This window comes from Rattus norvegicus, chromosome 8 (genome assembly GCF_021556685.1).
Source record: "Rattus norvegicus strain SHRSP/BbbUtx chromosome 8, alternate assembly SHRSP_T2T, whole genome shotgun sequence".
In the NCBI taxonomy this organism is placed as follows: Eukaryota; Metazoa; Chordata; class Mammalia; order Rodentia; family Muridae; genus Rattus; species Rattus norvegicus.
The window spans coordinates 17,020,298-17,039,610 of NC_141541.1; the positions used below are offsets into that span (position 1 = coordinate 17,020,298).

The window sequence follows — 19,313 nt, forward strand, 5'->3', positions numbered from 1 at the left end:
CAAGCTCGGTGCAGGGCCTGCTCCCCTGCTCTCATGACCCCAGGGCCAACTCTTCTTCCCACTGCAGGTAGTGAGGGCTAGGCAAGAGGGAGGGCATCGGTCTCTTACCCACACCACTTCACCCACAGAAGAGAGGCAGGGCCTGCACTCCCATGACAAGGGGTTGGGGGGACAGTTCTGCACAGCCCATCAATAGCTGTCTGAGCAGCTGCTCTTTGTTGGTAACGGATCCCTGCTACTGCAGGCCCATGGACCCAGACTTGGCCCTCAGTGGCAGCACAGACCAGAGACTCACTCTGGTCTTAGGTGGCAACACCAGCTACATACATCAGGGTACCCTTGAGTCTCCAGTTCTGCCTCTCTTCATTGAGCCCACATCCTTCTGTTTCTCTTCCATTTCTCTACCACTTGTTCTCTTAGAGGCCTCTGGAGTCTCTGAGTGGCTACGCTCATCTCAGGAGTAGCCTCGGGAGGACTATACCTGCCTTTGGAGTGTGACACTGGGCAGGAGTCATCTCAGGTGTGGTTTGCCCACCAGGGTCTGTGCAGGGTCTGTGTCTTCTTAGACTTGCTTGTTGCCTGGCCCCCATGGAGACAGAATAGTGATCGTCTTGGGCTCCCTCCTGCCTGGGCTGCACAGTTTCAGGCAGGGGTCTTCTTGTCATGGCCTTTCTCCCTGCTCCAGACACATGGCATCTGGCAGAAGTAGGTGTCTGGGTGGTGGTCATCTTTGGCTTGTCCCTTGCCAGCCTCCATGGCCCCAGACTAGTAATCAGTCACCTTGGCTCACTCTGTGCTTGTGTCCTGCTGGCCCCAGACGGAGGTTGTTACATCTAGGGCTGTGTCCCACCTGAATGCTGCATTTTTAACTATTGGCACTTAGTGATTTAATTCAGAGCCTCATACATTTTAGGGAAGAACTCTATTATTAAGTAATATTCAAAGCCCTAGGGTTTTATTTTTTATTTGACTTGTGAGTATGTATGTTTATGTGCATGTGTAAATAAAACAGTATTTGCTACTTAATGAACTGGGCAGACGGTAACCCAGAAGAATATAATCATTGCCTAGAGAATAGAAAATGTTATCTCCTAATGTTTTGCGCACACATGATCCTACTGCGTCCTCCTGGTGTCTCCACTCAGTGCCATTCTCACTTAGAAAGTCTAGAAGGAAGGGTTAGCAAATACCTGGGATTTCAGTTCAGAGTTGTATGAGTCTAAGCCACCTTCTCATCTTGCCTCAGAAAACGCCAAACCCAGGTGATGTATTTAAAGAAGCTTTGATGTCAGCACTAGTTAACATTTTTAGATGTTGCTTAGCAGAATTGAGGGGGTTTAATATAGAAGAGTAAAGTTGGCATTATCCTCAACCATCCAACTCACATTTATTGAGTTCCTACTTTACACAGGCACAGAGCAGATAGGACGCAGCTTTGATCCGGTCCAGTCCCTGTTCTATAGATGCTTACAGTGGAGCGTTTGGAGGAAGGAACACAGGTCCCGGCAAGACAAGCTGTTGAGTGCTGTGACAGGGTTGAGCACACAGGCAGGTCTCTGCTCAGCCATCAGAAGGTTTGAAAGCTGCTAGGACAGCCTGCTAGGGTAGGGGGATGACTCTGTGTGAGCTGTGTCAATATATAGAAGGAACAGAGAACATGATTATGAAGAAGGTGGGAGTGAGGGTGGGGGAGGGGTGATGGCAATCTCCTAAACAGAGGAACTTAATGGTAGGGACAGAGCCAATGTCACACGCTGTCGTCTCAAGTGGCCTTAACATGCTGCCTAATACTTGTGCTTGTTGGGACAAGAGTGTGTAGGCAGAGAGGGGGCCACTTATTGGATGTACGGATAATTGGGCAACATAATCCAGTAATTACTCTATGAGCAAGAGATGAGAGGTATTGACCCAGAAATTCCCTGTAAAAGGGCTTTCTCTGTCCTTTCAATTCCCAGAGACAGCTTGTGCTGATGTCGGAGGGGAACCCTGCGCCTTCGCCCCTCCTGTCTAAGTAGGTCAGCATTTGCTGACACTATGGGAGCCTGTGTTATTTCTCAGTTTGCTAGAACACTGCACTAATGAGGAGCAGGTCATGGGTTTAATCCCCTCTCGGGCCTCTTAGCTTCCCTCTGTTCTGTAGCCACAGACAGCACCCTTAACCCTGGTGATGCGTCTTCTCAAATGCCAGCAGCCAGCCCGGAAGGCTGGTGAGACTCTTAGACAGATGAGAGAAAATTCATCTGCATAAGGCAAGGATATGGCTTCCAGTGAGGAGTCCAGTGTCCTGGCTTTGCACAATCAGTGTGATTGTGGTTTGCCAAGAACGATAAAAGCATTTATCTTTATTGTATCTCTCACCTCAGCTCCTGCTGAACATTTGCAGACAGGCTATTATTACACCATTTTCCTCTTCAATGGAAACTAAAAAGATTTATCAATTTATCCTGCTGAATTGGGAGGGTCTTACTAAATTATCCAATAAGAGGACCCGAGGAGCTAACCCTCACGCATCCAAGCCTGATTTTAAAATTCGTATAAAACGCAATCATTTTGTAACACAATCCATAGCTCCAGGACTAAGCGAGGCATCTATGTGCTCATCACTCAGTGTTCAATAAAGCATCCACACTCAAGCTGGCTAAGTGTACTTCACTATCCATTCAACCCACTGCTCTGCATGCTCTTGTGAATTCTTCTGGCGGTCCACCACAGCTACAGCATGAAGTCATGCTACAGAAGACACCACACATCTTGATTGTAAACTACAGAGGAAACAGGCTGGGTTTTAGCTGGGAACTCTCTTTCTGATGGGTAGCATCCAATATACCAGAGGACATCAAGTAGGTTGTTGGAGCAGAAAGGGCATCTTTGATCTTGCCAACTATGAATCCTGTGAATTGGAAGTTCATTCTGGACAAGATATGCCAACCTGTGCAACTGCCACTATTGTGAGGACAACTGACTGTCCTCTGGTTGGATTTGAGGCCTACTCTGTGGAGGTGAGCGGGAGGGGAATCCATGCTGGTACAGTAAGCCCAGCTAACCATCCAGCCCTGGAGTAAATCAGAGTCACTTCCTTACAGTGAATGGTGGTAAATTAGAGACTCATGTTTGCCCGAGATACAGAGACCAAGCATCAACTATGGGCTCAGCCCTAAACAAATCACTTACGCCTCCTTCTCTAAAGCTTGAAGAATTTCAAAAGGGGGGGTAGGAAGTGCATAAGAGCAAGAAGATGGGGTCAAGACTTAGTGGATGGGGTGGTAGGGAGGTGTGTGAGGGTTGGTTAGTATTCATCATCACATTCATAAATTACCTAATAAAAATTTAATTAATAATTATTTTTAGCAAATCGAGCTCATTTGCCTTTTTATGTAATCTTCAGAACTACATTTATGGCTTCAGAGAGAGTTGTTGGGATTTTGACTGGAATTGCTTTGAACCTATGAATCCACAAGAGAACTGCCGTGCTCACTGTAGTGACTCTTCTAACAATGCCTCCAGCGTTCAGAGTCCTGGGATAGGTTTTATCAGCTTCTTGTAACTTCAGACACAGGTTTTGTTAGCTCCACATTCACTCCCATTATTCTAGAGTGATTGGAATGCTGCCATACTTATTTTTTACTGGTTTCTGTGAACTTTCTGTTGGTATGTAAATGTACCATGCCTGTATTTTGACCTTTATCCTATATCCTTGCTAAGGCTGTTGATTGCCAATATTTTTATAGAATATTGGAGCCATTCTGTATCTTTAAATGACACACCTTTCTGTCTTCTCTCCACATGACCCTGCTATGTGCTCTGATAATGTTTTGTTCCACAGCATCAGCCCATGATTAACTGAATCAGTTTGTCCCGTCAAAAATGCCTCATGTTACTGCTTGTTTCCTGAAGGATGTTTTCATTAGGGAGAAACTTACTTCTAAACCCACTTCTTACACTATTTGAAAAACGTTGCCTTGACCTTGTGGCTTCTGTGGGGAGATGGACTGTGCGGTCTTCCCTGTGCGGTCTTCCCTGTGAGTGCTGTCTCTTCCTCTGGTTCAAGGTGGGACTTCACCGCCTTTCCCTGACTGTGAATGTGTCTCACAGGGTGGCGTGGGGTTCCTTTTGGATTTCCTTGTTTGTATTATCTCAAGCTTATTAATTTACTGGAAAGGGGACCTGATCTCTGAAGACTGTGCACACATCTGATGAGTAGAAAAATGCAAATTAGAACCAGCCTCTGGTGCTTGAGGCTCCTATGCCCTTCCGTAAGGACTCTGCCAACTAGACTCTCTGGTCCCAACCAAGGATTTCCTCTGGGAACTTGTTTCCATGAAGAGGTCCCTGCTAAAAGCTTTGTGCTTGCTGGGTATGGCTGAGCAGCTGTCTTATATGCACTTACAACTTTAACATGTGTATAACATGGGAAATGGAATTGTCACTGAGCATGGGCACCTCTGAAACCAGAGGGTAAGGGCTAAGACAGCAGCATCCTTTGGGGTGAGCAATGCTCGCACCAGGGTTTCTTCCTAGATGCGTTTCCTTTACAGAACCTGCTCCATTGTAGAAGGCCCGAGGTCTATGTTCTCATGGATAAGTATTAGAGAATCCAAAAATGTTAAACATGCAGCAGAAAGGATTTATACTTTTCCCAGCCAGAAAGCTGGAGTGGATATTGTTCATTAGCCTGGTGATAATTTCCTTTCTGTAGGGCCAGGCCTTACTTAAAAAACCCATTCTTATGAAGAAGGTCCCATGTACTAAGCAAAAGAGTCTTCTCATATGCCTATTATAAACTCTTCCTCCTTTATTTCAGCATTGTTTCCCAGTCCATAGAACCCAGCCTTGGGGAAGAAGTCACAGGGGCTTTGCAAAAGATGGAGTTTCAGAGCAGCCAGGCCTGGAGCTTTGTTGTGATAATTATCAAGAGGAAACTTTCCCCCAAAGTTTTACTGTGTTTAAATATGTCAAAAATAGACTGCTTGGTGTCAGACTCCAGAGGTCTGAAGCGGCCCAGCTAAGTTATACTGAACCAAGATTCCTCATTAACTCTTGAGGATCTTTTCCCTGTAGGCGGCATAGGCCCTCTCTCTCTCTCTCTCTCTCTCTCTCTCTCTCTCTCTCTCTCTCTCTCTCTCTCTCTCTCCCTCTTTACCCCCTTCTCTCCCCACACATAGAGGCCAGAGGTTAGCGGCTGTGGCTCCTCAGACCCTGTCTACCCTGACATTTTTGAAGCAGGGTCCCTCATTGCACTGGTACTCACCATTTCAGCTTGGCCAGCTGGCTATGAAACTGCCAGGGTCTAACCATCTCTGTCTTCCCAGCGCGGGCATTACGATTGTGTACTGCCACATCTGGCTTTTTCATCTGGGCTCTGGGGATTGAACTCCCACACTCACACTGCTGCGCTTGCAAGGCAAGCATTTTACTAACTGAGTCATCTCCCCAGCTCTAGACTTTCGCTCTCTGATTGGCAAGGCAACAGAGCTAAGCTACAAAGCCGTCTTAGAAACTCAGCCAGGGATTGACTATTTGCTTAATAGCACTGTTTTGTGACTGTGTTGCTGTAGTTAGCAGATATACGCAGCTATGAGATGAAGTCTCAGCTCTTAAGGAATTCTTACTTTATCAAGGAAGACAAACTACAAGTTAAACATGATATGTTAGTAGATATAAGCCAAGGAGGTGTTGGGGATCCAAAGACAAGACCTTAAGTGGTCTCTGATGTGGTGACACACTACCAGGCTCCGAAAGAAAAATCATAGTTCATGGGGAGCAGTTTCGGCAGGGAGGGAGGTTCCCAGCAGAGGGAGAAGGTTTGCAGGCGTGGTGAGTACAGTGCCTCCGGTATCTTTACTTGGATTTGACTGGGACTCGGGGCATAAGGTAGTATGGACAGGTAGACTTCTGACCATAAAAAAGCCATTCCATCTCTTGCTCACGAGGGACTCTGAATGTGACAGCATGGGTAAGAGGTTTTAATTTATATCTAAACTGGAAAGACAACCCAAAGTACAAGGCCGGCTGCTGATAAATCAGTTGTCTGAGATGTGTGTCAGATCCTATGGGGTGGGGAGTGATGCAGAAGAAAGGCCGGCCTGCTGACTGAACCTGCTCTCTCAGACTGTGGGGCGGGAACTGCTGAGTAGAAGTCTTTGGCATCCCACTGTGGGTAAACAGTTTTGTTTAGAGGTCTATCCTCCAGGCAAATAGCAAGGTGTTTTTGAGGCATGGAGGAGGGCACGACTCACCAGGGGGTAGCTGGTGTGGGAAGTAGGAGCTGCCTGGGCTTGCTTAGGCCTCCCAGTTCACAGGAATCCCAAGAGGTGAAGGCATGGAGGAAAGAGTTCGGCCAAAGCCAAAGGGATGCTTAAACTTAGGCAGGTGCATTGGGAGAGAGATGCCCTGTGAGCTCTTGGGTGTTGAGCTTTGAGCTGAGATCCCTTCCTTGAAGTATAATAACAGTAGGCGATATGGTCCAAGCTTGCCTTTTCTCGAGTCCTAATATACACATGCCACTGCTCAGAATATCTCCTCCACTGTTCTGGGACCCAGAGTAAAACACACGAAGGGGCAGGCACCCTTATGGGCAACATTTGCAGGAGATTTTGGGAAAGAGAGGTGGTAAATTGGTTATGGTTGGCTAAGTTTAAACTAGGGTAAGAAAGGAGAGGGGAAGGGAAGGGAGAAAGAGATTGGAAATTGAGGATATTTGGAATGTGTACAAGTCATCCTTAGTATGGAAAAAGGGCGATGTCTTAGAGCACAATGACACAAGCAAGACTGTTTTTCATGGGCTCATGGAATGCTCAGTAGGCCAGATTCATCAGACATCCACCAACCCACCCACCCAAGCACCTACACATCCACCCAGGTACCCACTCACCCTGGTATCCACTCACCCAGGCACCTACCCACCCAGGCACCCACCCAGGCACTATATTTTAACCTGTTCTTCTGATCACCAGTTGCTACTCACTATACCTCTTGTCATTAGAAGAAACTCCACATTCAAATGCAAACTTGTTTCTGAAGGACTGGCATCCTATCTCATCGTGGAAAGCTGGCAGTTGCTTTTTCCTCTGTGTTTCATATTATGTACTCCCAGGTCAAGATCTCCCTCCCAAGGTCAAGGTACAGTGATTGTGCTAAGGCTAGACCACAGTTTGGGAAGATAGTCATGTGTAAGTTTCCAAGGGCTTCCAAGACAGATTCTAAACTTTGGTAAGATGGTTCCATTCTCACTTTGGTGCAACTTTGGGATTGGAGTTGAAAGCTGTTGTCGGATACTTGGAAGAAATAGCCCAATTGTTCTTCAGAGAGTCTGACTACCTCAGGGATGGGAGTCAAGATCTTGGAGGACTTGGGGTGGAAGTGATAATCAAGGCTTTGTTCTTTGGGCCAGAGACAGCATGGCTCTGTCTGAGCTTGCTCTGACCTTGAGACAAGTAGGAATTATGATAAATTTAGGAAGAAGAAGTGACTGTTGTACAGACACACAGGTGTCTCCAACTAGGGACAGAGAAGAGAGCAAACCAAGCAGGCCAACACTTGGAGCTACGCTGAGACTCTTAAGAAGACAATTGTCTTACTCAGAGTTACTATTACTATGACAAAACACTACGAGCAAAGCAACTTGGGAAGGAAACGGTTTACTATGCTCACAGTTCCTCATCACTGAAGGAAGTCAGGACAAATATGACAGGAATTGGAGGTAGGGGCTGATGCTGAGACCATGGAAGAGTAACACTTATTAGCTTGCTCAACCTGCTTTCTTATAATACCCAGGACTACCAGCCTAGGGATGGCCCCAACAGCAATGAAGTGGGTCCTCCCTCCCTCCCCTTCTCTCTCTCCCTCTCTCCCTCCTTCTCTCCCTCCCTCTCTAATTAAGAAAATGCCCTACAGGTTTGTCTGCTTAGAACCGGACCTTCTGAAGACATTTTACCATTGAGATTCCAGCCTCTCAGATGACTATAGCTGGCATCAAGCTAACATAAAACTAGCCAGCACAATATAAAGAGGTAAGTACAGCATCATTCGTGTCACTTTCTGTCCTATGTAGCATCAGCTGTTAACTTGGCACAGCCTCAAATCTTCTCGAAAAAAGTCTTTCTTAAGTAATTGCCTTTATCGGGTTGGTTTGAAGGCATGTATGTGAGGAATTGCCTGGAATATTAATTTATTCAGGAGGGCCCAGTCCACTAAGGGTGGCGCCATTCCCTGACAGGGGTTCCTGAATGCTATGAAGAATTTAATGAGTGAGTCAGCAAGCATATTTCCTCCATTATCTCCACTTCAAGATCTTGAGTTCCTGATCTGAGTTCTCTTAACAACAGACTGTAACCTGTAAGGTGAAGTAGACCCAGTCCTCTACTACATGGTTTTTGGTCTAGTACATGTTTTTCTGTAGCCCAGCAACAGAAAACAAGGCCACATCCTGAGCCTTGGAGACCTGTATAGGTTGATCTTGGTCTTGGATGATCTGGGAATGGGTACTTTAAAGTCTACTTGTACATCTCTCTATATTTCAACTCTATTTCAGAAAGAACAAACTCAAATGATGCTCTTCAAATTCTAATCATTGTCTTCAAATACCCCAAATGGGCAGTTCATACACTTCTATATTCATCTGCCCCACACTTTGTTGACAGAACATCTCATTTATTACAGGTTCCTGAGCCTAACTTCTTTGTCTCTAATGACCCTTGGCTACCCAGTCCCACTTTTCATGTTTTGTCCCTTTTTTTCTGGTGATCCAATCACAGAAGATTGTCAACTTTCCTTGTGGAGATTGAAGTAGGAAGCAGGCAGTAACCTAGACTGCCTTTAGGCTGCCTCCAGGTCTTCATGATGGGATTAAAGTTCCAGGCCTGGGTTCTCAGATGCTTCAGAGTCTGAGATGCTTGGATATGTTAGAATTGGTGAGCTTTGGAATCTATCAGAGTGAAACTCTCATCTTTTCTATATTGTTTCAGAATAAGATAGAAGTGAGGTTTGGTCTGTTCCCATCCATTGAAAAAGTCCTTCTTATCTCCAGCATATCTGTCAAATATGGTTTGGTCAGATGAACATTGGGAACTGGCTGGGCGTTTCTGTCCTCACCTATCTGGTGAGGGGAGGTTGGTGAGGAGTAGCGAAGGCTTTAAAAGGGCTTGCTTTGTGCCATGCTCTCAGCCTATTTTGCCAACTGTAGCTCTACTCTCATAAAGGTTAAAAAAGTAGACTGCATGACCTCACCCTTGGCCACAGCTCTGAGGTGTGATGCCGGTAAATCCAGCAGGGCAGAGTCAGCACACACAAAATGTAGACACCTTCATTCTCATCTCAGAAATGACTGTAACTGAAAACAGGAGGCTGTTTTTCCATATAAATTTTACCTTAATGTTTTAAGCCTGTGGGTTTCTTCTGAGGAATCCTTTGGTTGAGTTTGGGAAGAGAGGAGAGGAAAGAGTGGAAGGAAGGAGACAAAGTCCTCATTAGCTGGGCTTTGTGGAGGGCACTGCACAGATGACGGTGGACCTTTCTACCCAGTGTTCTAGAAATTATAGCCACCAGGGAATACAGCAAATATTTGCTCTACTTTTTAGCAAAAACACAAACCAGGGCCCTTTTTTGATATTGCTGTGCTTTGGAATTCTGCTAATCTCTGGGATGATGGTCCTCTTGCTCCAGTTGGCAATCTGCCCTACAAATCCCCCCACCCCCTGTGCTCCTCCAGTCAGCATGGCAGGCAGTGAGTTTGCTTTGCCCACAGCCTCCTAAGAGGATGGTAGCTCTAGCTCTTCGCCAGCATTTCAGACGGGATTGCATGCTCAACAGAAGCTGGACTTGCTGACTGCACCAGAGGAATCTAGATGAAGGTACAAGCCTGGCTTTACCTTCATCTCTAACCTCTCCCCAATTGCATAGCCTATCTCCTGAGCCCAGCACCCAAGAGAATAAAACTCTGGGGACTATGAATTCCCACCCCCAGTTTTGCTTTGACATCAGACTGCTAATGTGTACGTGTGTCTCTTTTTTAGAAGGAAGCACATGGCACTGGGCTTCTGGGAAATGCATTGCTACACACCCTTCAGAAAGACAGGGCCATAGGCTGGGAATGTGGTTCAGCTGATATAAGAGCATGCTGTTTCAAACATGCAGAACCCAGTTTGGAATCCTAGTACTCAAGACAAAAGACGGCTTGGTTGCGTACATGTGTAATTCCAGATCTGGGAGGTAAAGACAAAAGGATCCTTGGCAGTTACCATCCAGGAAGGCTGGCTGAATCAGTGAGCTTCAGTTTTAGTGGGAGACTTTGCCTCAAAAGTAAAGCTGTCTCGGTGAAGAGCTATGGGCAGTTAATTTCTACTGAGAGAGGGAGAATCATTCCCCAGAGATAAGCTCCTGGTTGGTTATCCTATACCCACTCTACATACCAGCAACACTAGATGGATTCAGCAGGTTGCATTTATACATGCCTATGTGTGCACACATGTAGCAATAATGATTAAAAAGAGAAAGAAATGAGTGAAGAGGAATAGAGGGAGACATTCAAGTTGATCTCTGACATTAACACAGGCCACTTGTGCATGCTTATCTGTACACATATGCATATATAAATACACACACAGACACACGCACATACAGAAACACACACACACAGACACACACACAGACACACACAGACATACACACACAGAGAAACACACACAGACACATACAGACATACACACACAGACACACACACACATACACACACAAATACACACAAATACACACACAGACACATGCACATATACATAAACACAGACCCACAGACACACACATACACACACACATACACACAAACACAGACACACACACAGACACACACAAACATAGACACACACTCATACACACACACAAACAGAGACACACATACACACATATACACACACAGAGACACACATACACACACAGAGACACACATATACACACAGAGACACACACGCACATATATATAAACACATACACACAGACACGCACACACACACATACATAAATAAACACAGACACACACACACTCACACACACAAATACACACACATACACTCACAGACAGACACATACTGACACACACAGACACACAGACACACATACAGACACACACACACACACACACAGAGGACAGGGGATCAGAAAAGTTGTCTTTGAGCTGAGGAAGAGTTAAAACTAAAAAGGACTTTAAATGTAGAGGATGGTCAGCTCAGATGACTGGGGAGGAGCTCTGAGGGAATGAAGACTGCAGTAGGGCTAGTCCTTCATGATACTGCAGAAGGCTAAGGCCCTCATGACTGGGTTCTTGCGGCTGCTCTTACCTTCGGGACTACTATCTCTTGGCTGCTTTCTGGATGTTTGGATAGTGGTATGTCCTGCTCAGGGCCAGGGTCCGTTGAGGGAGTCAGCTCTTCACAGCTGTACCTTGCATAAGAATTTGAGAAAACATGTAAGACACATTTGATGGCCTCCACCTATGTGTCAAGAGATAAGCAGACCTGAGCAGGTGCAGAGAGAATGAGATGGCCCAGGAGAGGTGTGGCTATACTGTGCAAGAAGAGAGTAAGAGAATGACGGTATTGTGCTCCTTCTGTTAGACATGTACCCTACACCATTTTGGCAAGTCAACGGAAACTTCAGGCAGCCTCAGTACAGACTTTGCTTCCCAGGCAGGAAGTAAGACGCGGGCTGTGACTGTCTTTCTTTGCTCCCCCCTCTTCTCTTTAGGTCCCATGCAATGGAGGGCAGTAGCTCTCTCTTTAGCTATCCGCCAGCAAACCGATGGCCCTGCCTATGTCCACACACATACATTTCTCCCACATTCCTGTTGGAGAGAAAACAGGACCATGAGCTGGTTCACCTCTTCTTTCCTTGGCTCGAGGACTTGCTCCCATAGTCGCCATTAAATTATCTCCTGTCTCCTGCATCGACAGTTTGTCCTCTGCAAAGTGGTTCCCATTAGTGAGATTCACTCCAGTGCAGCGTCCTAGCTGCCAGTGCATTCCTCTGCCCTATTTTAACCAAAGCTCCTCCACCCATAGTTACACATTTGTCTAGCTGTTAGCTTCCTACACTGGTTTAATACATTCCACTCACATCTTTCTCTCTAACCTCCCTCAACACCAGTCAGGGTCACTAGTGATTTTCATCATGACCAAGTCAAGAGTCTGTTTATACCTTTGGCTGTGCTCAGCTGCCCCAGGCTGGCCATTCCTGTCTTCAAAGCCGTGGGCTCTATCCCAGCATACCATTCTCTGCCACGTACTCTTCTGGGACAAGCGTTTTCAGACCTTCGACGCCTTCTCTCTGCACCTTGTCGGAATCTCTGCTTAGGAAGGTTTCCTTGTGATGCCCAGCTTCAGCCTCTGTTCCTCACCCCACCCTGCCTTCCTTCCTAACACTGAGCATTGCTGAAACGACATATTTATTTGTAGATTATGAGTGACGTCCTCTGGACCATAAATCAACTCCAAGAACAGAGGGACTTACACCCTCCACATCCCCGGTACCTACCCCTCAATAAGAACTACTGGGTACTGATTGAATGAAGGCATGGTCCTACCCCTAAGGTAGGACCCTCATTGAGAATGATGCTGATGCTATGGTGTACCAAGTGCTGAGTGTTTACACTTGCTGATCAGAATCTTCCTGGGAACTGTACGAAGGCACCGTGTCTACGAAACATGCCTACTAGGCTTTGGAGAATCCTGTGACTTGCCTACCATTACACAGTGGTCAACAGAGAAAGCAGCAACAGAAAGAAGGTCCCTCTGGTCTGGCGCTGGGTTCTTTGGCCATGAGGGCTTTGACCGCTCAGGTTAACAGTGTATGGAAAGGCTACAGCAGTCTGTTCAGGTCGTATTCCGGAGGACACAGCGGAATGCCTACTTGTGGACAGGCAACACCCACCCGTTTATGCTTGCCTGGGAGAAAAGAATGCTGACCTCACTCATTTCACTCTGAAAGCAGTCTCTATGCCAGAAGCCAAAACACACAGGGCTGGTAAATATTTTGCACTTGGTTATAATAGCAAGGACCCAAATCCAATTAATGTCGGCTCAGGGTCATACCGTTGTTTACCAGTTTTGGGAAATGTGTAGGTAGGTTCAGCTCTAGCTTGAAAGTGTTCCTCAGTTGTGTTTCAACTGAATCTTTTAGCCAATTAAAACCTTTCAATGTCTTCTGGCTTGTTCTCTATCATGGTTTATAGTCAGATTTGGTGCAAACCCCTGCCTATGGGGTCCAGGATTTGGAGTCTCCCATTGTACAATGAATGAATAAGGAGCTTGCTGTCTAGACTAGGAGAAATAAGCATGAGCTAGCGGAGACCGGAGGCTCCTTTCTGACCAGTTGTAGATGTGATGCTAATATGTCTAGCAATCTCATTAAACAATAAAAGGAAACTGGAGAAATTAATTTTAGCAGCAGATGTCAGATAATGCAATATACTCAGACTATCATTGCAATGTGCGGTGTCTATGTCTGTGCAATTATTAATTCTAGCTGTAGTGTACGCCTCCAGCACATCTCAGGTTAGCTGAGCTGCATTTCAAGAGCTGAGGGGCCACTCGTGGATGATAACCGTAGGGCTAGAGAAGGAATAGCGGCAGTGGGCTGTGGTGTCCATGAAGCCACCACTGAGGCCGAAGTATTTGATACTGAGTTAAAGAGGCCGGGTTGAGTTTCTCTGCGGTTGGGTGGAGAGCAAATCTGATGCCCTCCTGTTTGTACATTTGAAGCCAGTTTCTTTTGGTGTCCATCTCTCTGAATCAACTGCTCTCTCACTTCTGTCCCTGTTCCTGATGGTGTCATTTTGTTCCTGGGAACAGATTCCAGATTTCCAATGTCCACAGGAAAGGGGCCGCATGCAGCCCCAGCACCCTCAAATTAATTGAGTCCATGAACTCAATTCACATGACTCCTGGACTACAGTGTCACAGCTCCTTTAACCCACAAATCCCTCACCCTGGTTTCCATGGCAACACTTGCTCATATGTACAGTGTATCCAACCCACACTGGGCACATGGCTCCTGCTTCACCTAACTCTATAGAACGAAGAGAACAGTAGTTTTAAAAAAATGCCACAGTTAAATGATGTGAGAAGATTCTAATGACCATGACATGTTTTTCTCTTAAAACCAGAAATTCTAGGACAGTTTTCGTTACACGACCTAGTATACTAATATAATAGTCCTCCTCAACTGTCCATTATTAACATTTTTTAAGATGTTTTAAGTAACCTTTTTTAAAAAGTGTTTATGTCAGCAATTAAACTTTTAAAAGAAAGAATTTAGTTTTATTTTACATGTGTGTATGTTTTGCCTGCATGTATATCTCTGTACCAAATGTGGCCAGAGAGGCCAGAAGAGGGTGTTGGATCTCCCTGGAGTGGGAGTAACAGGGAGCTGTGAGCTGCTAGGTGGATGCTGGGAACTGAGCTCCAGTCCTCTGGAAGAGCGGTTGGTTCTCTGAAGTACTGAGTCGCCTTCCCAGAATGTGCCACTCAAATCCGAGGGTTCTATCTGCACACAAAGCCTTGCAACTTCAGAGCTCTTGAATTGGATATCCTGGGTGGCTGTGTTTAGTGACTTCTAACTACTGCATACTCTCTTAAACGGAAACACATCCATCTGTCTGCATTGCCCAGGACTGCCTTCTCTCTGCCTTAGTTCAGGAACTCCCTGCTCATGCCTGTGTTTAATTTATATGTCACCACTTATACCATATTCAGGATGATTTTAAAAAGGTTTTCAGCACATCCTGATCTATTGTGTGCATATGTGGCAGTCAGACAACTTTAGGAGTCAGTCGGACCCAGCCATACGGGTCTTTGGAATTGAACTTAGTTCATTAAAGCTGGTGGCAGGTGCCCTTACCTGCTGAGCAGGACTGTGATTTGGGACAGTTCGTGTTTGTATCTGCACTGTTACACGCAGTCCCTGTGGAAGCCATTCCTTTGCTTTGAGTGTGTGTGTGTGTGTGTGTGTGTGTGTGTGTGTGGTGTGGTGTGTGTGTGTGTGGTGTGGTGTGTGTGTGTGGTGTGGTGTGTGTGTGTGGTGTGGTGTGTGTGTGTATGTGGTGTGTGTGTGTGTGTGTGTGTGTGTGTGTGTGTGTGTGTGGGTATGTGCACCCAGACTGCTGGATTACACATTGTGTTAAAGATAGGGCTCACCTTGGTAATGGTGTGTAAACAACAGTAGTAAACAGTGCTCAGTAACTGTTGGTTAAATAACCATTTACTCAGGTAATGGTCCTCAAATCATCCTCACTCCTATTGTAAAGTCGAGCCAGTTGGAACTTGTCAGTGACTGACAAAGCTGCAGTTCCAGGTGGAGACTTCTAAGGATGGATCTAAAACCAGCTGCACTGCCTCTGTGCACTCCCTGGTGTCTGGAGCTCCTCAGACCACAGGCCTCTGTGATCTCATTGCAGAGAAGAGCTGATGTGCAGATTCCAGACAGAAAGACAGCACAGCGAACCTGCGTCTAACACCACCAAGGCTTTGAACCCTGGAGCCACTATGTCTCTGGGTGGCCTACAGAGAGCGTGAGCTTGGTGTCCCCGCTCTGCTTATCTCTCAGATTTCTGTCACACAAGCTTGCTGCTCATAGGACATACTTGGGTTCCAAACTGCTTAAGAACAATCTCCATCACTATGTCCTTGTCATGCCGTATAGCATAATAAGAAATAGTAACAATAACAACAGCAATTTAGTTTAAATGCCATTAATTTTGCCTATTCAAAGTAGTCATGTTTATTGTTGAAAGTTTGGGAAAATATACTTTCAATATCAAGTAGAAAAAATTACCCATCAAATAATCTTTTATTTTCTCTTACAAAAACCAACACATTTTCTCTCATTTGACATATAGATGTTTTATTTTAACATGTGTTGAACATTTTATTAAATATATTTATTAAATATACATACATACATATATATATACATATACACACACATATGGGGAGAAATTCTTATTGTGTATGTTTAGGATTTCCCTGCATTAAATCTTGTAAGTAATATCCTAATATTTATTCTTGGACATTAATCTCTGCACTCAGGACTTTTTTTTTTATTAACTTGAGTATTTCTTATTTACATTTTGAGTGTTATTCCTTTTCCCGGTTTATAGACCAATATCCCCCTAACCCCTCCCCCTCCCCTTCTTTATGGGTGTTCCCCTTCCCATCCTCCCCCCACTGCCGCCCTTCCCCCAACAATCACATTCACTGGGGGTTCAGTCTTAGCAGGACCCAGGGCTTCCCCTTACACTGGTGATCTTACTAGGATATTCAATGCTACCTATGAGGTCAGAATCCAGGGTCAGTCCATGTATAGTCTTTAGGTAGTGGCTTAGTCCCTGGAAGCTCTGGTTGCTTGGCATTGTTGTTCATATGGGGTCTCGAGCCCCTTCAAGCTTTCCAGTTCTTTCTCTGATTCCTTCAACGGGGGTCCTGTTCTCAGTTCAGTGGTTTGCTGCTGGCATTCGCCTCTGTATTTGCTGTATTCTGGCTGTGTCTCTCAGGAGCGATCTACATCTGGCTCCTGTCGGTCTGCACTTCTTTGCTTCATCCATCTTGTCTAATTGGGTGGCTGTATATGTATGGGCCACAGGTGGGGCAGGCTCTGAATGGGTGTTCCTTCTGTCTCTGTTTTAATCTTTGCCTCTCTATTCCCTGCCAAGGGTATTCTTGTTCCCCTTTTAAAGAAGGAGTGAAGCATTCACATTTTGATCATCCATCTTGAGTTTCGTGTGTTCTATGCATCTAGGGTAATTCAAGCATTTGGACTAATAGCCACTTATCAATGAGTGCATACCATGTGTGTTTTTCTGGGATTGGGTTACCTCACTCAGGATGATATTTTCCAGTTCCAACCATTTGCCTACGAATTTCATAAAGTCATTGTTTTTGATAGCTGAGTAATATTCCATTGTGTAGATGTACCACATTTTCTGTATCCATTCCTCTGTTGAAGGGCATCTGGGTTCTTTCCAGCTTCTGGCTATTATAAATAAGGCTGCGATGAACATAGTGGAGCACGTGTCTTTTTTATATGTTGGGGCATCTTTTGGGTATATGCCCAAGAGAGGTATAGCTGGATCCTCAGGCAGTTCAATGTCCAATTTTCTGAGGAACCTCCAGACTGATTTCCAGAATGGTTGTACCAGTTTGCAATCCCACCAACAATGGAGGAGTGTTCCTCTTTCTCCACATCCTCGCCAGCATCTGCTGTCACCTGAGTTTTTGATCTTAGCCATTCTCACTGGTGTGAGGTGAAATCTCAGGGTTGTTTTGATTTGCATTTCCCTTATGACTAAAGATGTTGAACATTTCTTTAGGTGTTTCTCAGCCATTCGGCATTCCTCAGCTGTGAATTCTTTGTTTAGCTCTGAACCCCATTTTTAATAGGGTTATTTGTCTCCCTGCGGTCTAATTTCTTGAGTTCTTTGTATATTTTGGATATAAGGCCTCTATCTGTTGTAGGATTGGTAAAGATCTTTTCCCAATCTGTTGGTTGCCGTTTTGTCCTAACCACAGTGTCCTTTGCCTTACAGAAGCTTTGCAGTTTTATGAGATCCCATTTGTCGATTCTTGATCTTAGAGCATAAGCCATTGGTGTTTTGTTCAGGAAATTTTTTCCAGTGCCCATGTGTTCCAGATGCCTCCCTAGTTTTTCTTCTATTAGTTTGAGTGTATCTGGTTTGATGTGGAGGTCCTTGATCCATTTGGACTTAAGCTTTGTACAGGGTGATAAGCATGGATCGATTTGCGTTCTTCTACATGTTGCCCTCCAGTTGAACCAGCACCATTTGCTGAAAATGCTATCTTTTTTCCATTGGGTGGTTTTGGCTCCTTTGTCAAAAATCAAGTGCCCATAGGTGTGTGGGTTCATTTTTGGGTCTTCAATTCTGTTCCATTGGTCTATCTGTCTCCACTCAGGACTTTTTAAAGGGGACTTTTTTCCCTCTAATTTACTTGGTCAAATGCTGTGCCAGGTCTTATGAGCATAAGTCCCTGCAACTGGGCCGCATGTCAAAGGGCTCACAGGACTCTGTCCCTCAGAAGTAATCGGATTAAATCGAGGATTAGAATTCCTGGCTTCTAATTACCTAGAGTAGGTTTGACTGCTTAAGGTTCTTTTTATTATCTCCCCATTTTCTTGCTGTCTGAAAACTGAGCCCAGAATGGGATGAGAGCTACTTTGCATTCAAGCTGGTTGCCTCTGCCACAAAGGCAGTGATGACCAAGAGAAGGAAGGACAGACAGGAGGCAGACAGGGAGACAGGTCATAGAGCCTCTGGCAGCCACCCTTCTCTCTAAGGAATTAGACCGTGCCACCCCCTCACACCAATGGGTCACTGCTGTGAAGTTTAAAGGACACACATTACAGATCTCCAAGAAGAGAGCAAAGCTTGCCCCTTGGCTTCTCAGCTGCAAGATAAAATTATGGTCCTACCTAGTACTTGACTCCATGCCTGTCAGGAGTTGAATTGACTAGGCCAGACTAAATGGTGTGGAAAATTCCCTTAGTTGGGGAGATTTCTCTGAAAACTTGCTCTCTGTCTTCCTTGAGTCTCTTTATCATGTTGTACATAAAGGCTGTCTGTCCTTACTCTTTTACTTTAATCTGTCTTTTAATATTCTCATGAAGTTCACAATGTGCCCACCTCAACACCTCCATGTGTTTGAAGGGAAATTCTCTCTGTCTCTCTCTGTCTCTCCCTGTCTCTCTCTGTCTCTCCCTGTCTCTCTCTGTCTCTCCCTGTCTCTCTCTGTCTCTCTCTGTCTCTCTCTGTCTCTCTCTGTCTCTCTCTGTCTCTCTCTGTCTCTCTCTGTCTCTCCCTGTCTCTCTCTGTCTCTCTCTGTCTCTCCCTGTCTCTCTCTGTCTCTCTCTGTCTCTCCCTGTCTCTCTCTGTCTCTCTCTGTCTCTCTCTGTCTCTCTCTGTCTCTCCCTGTCTCTCTCTGTCTCTCTCTGTCTCTCCCTGTCTCTCTCTGTCTCTCTCTGTCTCTCCCTGTCTCTCTCTGTCTCTCCCTGTCTCTCTCTGTCTCTCTCTGTCTCTCCCTGTCTCTCTCTGTCTCTCCCTGTCTCTCTCTGTCTCTCTCTGTCTCTCCCTGTCTCTCTCTGTCTCTGTCTCTCTGTGTCTCTCTGTCTCTGTCTGTCTGTCTGTCTATCTCTCTCTCTCAGTTATAACAATCATCTTTTCAGTCTATTTAACTAAGAAAGGAAAGAAAAGCTACTACCCATGTTAATGCTGCCCCAGGGCAACTGAGTGGCTGTAAGTTGAACCTGTAGCTTCTAAG

The 19,313-nt window shown here is 45.5% G+C and overlaps 1 long non-coding RNA gene across 4 annotated transcripts in view; it reads right to left on the minus strand.

Moving 5' to 3' along the window:
• The window catches only part of LOC103693014 (uncharacterized), a 215,299-nt gene that overhangs the window by 35,899 nt on the left and 160,087 nt on the right, over window positions 1–19,313 (minus strand). For 2 of the 4 annotated variants that reach the window (XR_015627519.1, XR_015627511.1), the window contains one exon: window positions 11,328–11,430. This is a non-coding gene — a long non-coding RNA (uncharacterized LOC103693014). Of the gene's footprint in view, window positions 1–5,248; window positions 5,396–11,327; window positions 11,431–19,313 lie in introns of those variants that run through there. The other 2 variants (XR_015627513.1, XR_015627514.1) reach the window with 2 other exon arrangements.